Source organism: Siphateles boraxobius, unplaced genomic scaffold (genome assembly GCF_051911475.1).
Source record: "Siphateles boraxobius isolate OS27281-9 unplaced genomic scaffold, OSU_SipBor_1 296, whole genome shotgun sequence".
Classification (NCBI taxonomy): domain Eukaryota; kingdom Metazoa; phylum Chordata; class Actinopteri; order Cypriniformes; family Leuciscidae; genus Siphateles; species Siphateles boraxobius.
In genome coordinates this window covers 100,001-105,000 of record NW_027508915.1, presented here as the reverse complement: position 1 = coordinate 105,000, position 5,000 = coordinate 100,001, and positions in this window count along the sequence as shown.

Genomic DNA, 5,000 nt, shown 5'->3' with positions numbered 1-5,000 from the left:
GCGAGTGAAGTAGTGAGAAGTGAGTGTGTTTGTTTGGGTCGGACGAAGGATTTCTTTTTTTTCAAACTATTAAGACCAAGTGTTTGAAAGGAGAGCGTGCATTTTGGAGTAATTTAATCCTCAAACAGCTTTTGCTGTTTGGGGATAGATACTTCCAGAAGCAGAAAAGGAGAAATGGATGGACAAAAGGAGACGGGAAGAGGTCGAAGCATGTGGAGCATGAGAAGTGAAGAGCGCAACTATGGCAAGGAGCTGACGGTGCTGGTGGAGATAGAGGGTGAAGAAAGAATCACAATGATGGAACTTTTGAAGAGAGTGAAGGAAGAATGCGGAGGAGTTATTGGATGCAGATATAAAACTCCAAAGGAGTACGAGTTGACGATGGAGGATGCGAAGGCAAAGGAAAAAATTCTAGATGGCTTGAAGATCAGAAACAGCCGGGTGATGGTAAAAGAGGTGGATTGCATGGAGGTGGTTGTTTCTTTTTTAGGACTGCCCATGTACATTTTAGATGAAGAAATTCTGAACAAGCTAAATGAATGGGGAGTAACAGCGGCATCTAAAATCAAGAGGAGAGTGTGGCCGGGAACGGACATTGCGGATGGGACAAGGTTTTTGAAAGTGAAGTTCAATAATGAAGTGAAATCGTTGCCTTATTCGACAAAATTTGAGACTCTTGGCGGCACAGAACATTTTAGAGTTATACATGATAGACAAGTGAAGGTTTGCCGTCTCTGCATACAACCGGGGCATGTTGTTAGAGACTGCCCGAATTTTAGGTGTTTCAGATGTGGCACACAAGGACATTATGCAAGAGAGTGCAAAGAAGAGAATTGTGGCGAGTGTGGATTGCGGCCAGGACGATGCATGTGTGAAACGCCGACAGTGATGGAAGAGGAGTGCAATGAGGAGAATATATCAGATCGGTATGAGGTGGAGGAAAGAGAAGGAGGTGAGGATGGAAGCGCAGAAGGAGACGTCGGTCAAAGCTCTGGGGCAGAGGAAGAGGGAGCGGAAAGAACGGAGGACATGGAGAGTAGGAGCAGCCAAGAGGAGAGGCGCTCGGGACGGAGGATGAGAGATGGAGTGAAGAGAGGGGACGCAATAAGTAAAGAGATGGTTCCTCGAGGTCTGGTGTGTGAAGATGGAGAAGGAAAGATGGAAGAAAGTGGTAGTGAAGAAGGAGACGATGTCAAAAGTCAAGGAGGAAAGCATTGTGAGGAAAAAAGAGTGAAGAAGAACGAGGGGGGAAGAAAGGAGAAAGAAATGCCAGAGAATCCTGTGTCAAGCGTGGAGGAGGATATGGACCTGAGTGAGGAGAAGAGTATGACAAAGAAAAGAAAGAAGAAAATAGCAGAAACGCATGATGCAGAAAGTAAGAGCACGGTTTAATTTGAATGGGTATAAATCTTTTAAAACTTTTGATTATTACTATGTGGGGTATTATGCACATAGTGTGTCTGAACTGTAATGGGTTAAGAGACCTCAACAAGTTCGAGAAGGTAAAGAGACTATTAAAAGCAGATGTGATATGCTTACAAGAGACACACTGGACAGGGGACTTAATGGATAATATAAAAAAGAGATGGGAGGGAGAAATTTATGTGAGTAATGGAAATATAAAAGCCTGTGGAGTGGCTATGCTGATAAAAAAAGACAGTGTACAAAATGTGAAACAGATATATAAGGATGGAAGTGGGAGATTGTTAGGACTTGAGTTTTTGTTTTGCAATGAACTGTTTAGGATTATAAACATGTATGCACCAAATATAGAGGTGGACAGAAAAGAAGTCTTTAATGAAATGAAGAAAATATATAAAGGGAGGTGTATAGTGGTTGGTGATTTCAATGTGTGGTGCACGAGGCTGGATGCTTGTAGCACTGCCAATTTTAAATCTGATGGGTCAAGAAAAATTTTAATGGAGTGGATGCGGAATGAGGATATAGTGGATGTGTGGAGGGAAGATAATCCATATAGGAGAGAATTTTCGAGAAGACAAATGGTGCTGGGGAGCTTAAAACAGAGTCGTATAGATTTGTGTTTGACAAAAAGAGAAATGTTAAAATATGTTAAAAATGTGAAGTATAAGTTTGTTAGCTTAAGTGATCATGCTGTGATGACAGTTAAGGTGGGTGTAATTGGGGAGGAGAAGGGAGGTGGAGTGTGGTGTTTAAATGCTAATTTGTTAAAGGAAGAAGCGTATAAAGAAAATATTCTTAAATGTATAAATTATGAGATGCAGAACCCGTTGTTTGAGGAAAATGTATGTGAGTGGTGGGAGGGAATGAAAGAGAAAATAAAAAAAAGAACTATTAGGTATTCAAAACAAAGGAATTTTATGAGGAGAAGTAAAGCAGAAGCATTAGAAAATGCATTAAATTTGGAAGCGGAAAAAATAGAAAACAGTCCAGGGTATGGTGAGGAAAGCTATTTGAAGTTAAAAACAGAATTAGAAGAGTATGAGAAAGAGAAAAGTAAAGGAGTAATAATAAGGAGTAGAGCTCAATATGCTTTGGAGGGAGAAAGGAGTACAAAATTCTTCCTCAATTTAGAAAATAAAAAGCAGAGTAGAAAGCAGATAGTAGAGTTGGAAAATAAGAATGGTGATAAAGTTAATGATTTTGTGGGGATATTAGAAGAAGTGGAGGGTTTTTATAGGGAATTATTTAAGAAAGAGGGTGTAAAGCAAGAGTGTGTGGATGAAGTTTTGAGTGCTGTGAATGTGAAGTTAGGTGAAGATGAGAAGAGTATGTGTGAGGGGGATATAGGGATTGAAGAAATAAAATGTGCTATAAATCAGACAAAAAAGAATAAAAGCCCGGGTTCGGATGGTTTAACTCATGAGTTTTACAAAACTTTTATAGACACCTTAGCACCATTGCTGCTAAAGGTGTATAAAGATATGGAAGAGAGGTCGGAAATGCCGAAATCTATGTGTTTAGGAATGATAACAATCTTATATAAGAATAAAGGGAGCCCGATGAAGCTGGAAAATTATAGGCCTTTGAGTTTATTGAATTCGGATTATAAAATTTTAACAAAAGTTATAGCGAATAGAATGAAGCAGGTGGTAGGGAGTATTGTGGCACCAAGTCAGGCATATAGTATAAAGGGGAGAGATATTGTGGATACTATATGTACAATAAGAGATGTAGTAGATAGCATGGGGAAAGATGGGAAGGGGGGGTTGGTTTTATCAGTGGATTTAAACAAAGCATTTGATAGGGTAGAGCATAGTTTTATTGAACAGACATTGGCAAAATATGGTTTCGGAGATAAAATAAGAAAGTGGATAAAGTTAATATATGAAAATGCTAGAAGCTGTGTTAAAATTAATGGGGTTTTAACTGATTCCTTTCCTTTAGAAAGGTCAGTTAGACAAGGGTGCCCATTATCAGCTTTGTTATATTCAATAATAGCGGAGCCACTGGCTTCTCTGATTAAAAGGGATAAAGGCATAAGAGGTATTCAAATACCATACGGGGGAGTAAGTGTAATTCACCAGTATGCGGATGATACAACCTTTACAGTCAGGGATATGGAGAGTGTGAGGAGAATAAAAATGCAGATGGAAATGTATGGAAAAGCCTCAGGTGCTAAGATAAATGTTGACAAGTCAGAAATAATGAGTTTAGGAGGAGGGGTAGATTTAGAAGGGTTAGATGTTCCTTTTAAAATAACAAAAGATTATTTAAAGATTTTAGGAGTGTGTGTAGGGGGGAATGCGAAAGAGGCTAGAGATGCTACATGGACAGGAGTTTTAAACAAAATTAAACAAGTGCTAAATTTTTGGAGGTTAAGAGATCTGAGATTAAGAGGAAAAGTGGTTGTGGCAAATTCATTAATATTTACGAAGTGTAATTATGTGATGGGAGCAATTGATTTGCCGGACTGGGTCTTGAATGAGATAAAGGAGGCTGTGATTGCTTTTGTCTGGGGAGGTAAAGGTATTAAGATATCAACAAAAACATTGATTGCTGATTATAAGGAGGGAGGTCTGAGGATGGTAGACTTAGAGGTAAAGAGGAAGGCAATAAGAGTTAAAACAATAAAAAAGTATGTGTGTGACAAAGTAGAGTATGGGTGGAAGGGGTATATGAGGAGTTTTTTAAATGAGGGTGGAGGATGTGGTGAAGAAGGATTGTTTATGGCCTTTAAAAAACCTATGACTGCAAAAATGCCATTGTTTTATCAAGAGGTTTTTAGTGCCTGGGCTGAATTTTTGGATAAAGTGGATTATGAATGTGATAACATAAATCAGGTGCTTAACCAGCCGTTGTTTCTGAACACAAAAATTAAGAGGGGAGGGAAAACGCTGTATAATAAATTGTTTATGAGAGCGGGAGTGAGAAAGGTGAAAGACATGGCATATGAGTATGTTACAGGTTTTTTGCCAAATAGGGCTGTATATGATTGTGTGGTGGGATGGGATGATGAAATTGAGAAATCTAAAGTGGACTGTGAATGTGAAAACATTAAAACAAGCATTCCGGAAAGGTGGGTGCAAAAGATTGAGAGAGAGACTGTGAAAGTAGGAGATTGGGGGTTCCCTGAAATGTATGTTATGGATAAAAAAGAAAAAAGGTTTCTGTGTCAGTTAAGTGTGAAAACAGTCTATAAGATGTTGGTGAAAAAGGAAATCAAGACGCCTGCATCGGAGGTAGTGTGGCCAAGGGTATTCCCTGGAATGAATGTAAAGGTGATCTGGACTAATTTAAATGTGAAATATAATGGACTGAACTGTGAAAACCTGGACTTTAAATTAAGACATAACAGAGTCTATACAAAGGTGGTGATTCACCAAATGAACAGAAATGTAAAAAGAGAATGTGATGTATGTGGGATAGAGCCAGAAACATTGATGCACATTTTTTTTGACTGTAAAGAACTGGAAGCATTTCATACAAAAATTAAAGCGTTGGTGAAAAAAGGATTGGGAAAAGATGAGACAGGGGATGAATGGAGAAAGTTGTTCTTGTTTGGGATAAATGTGAATAAA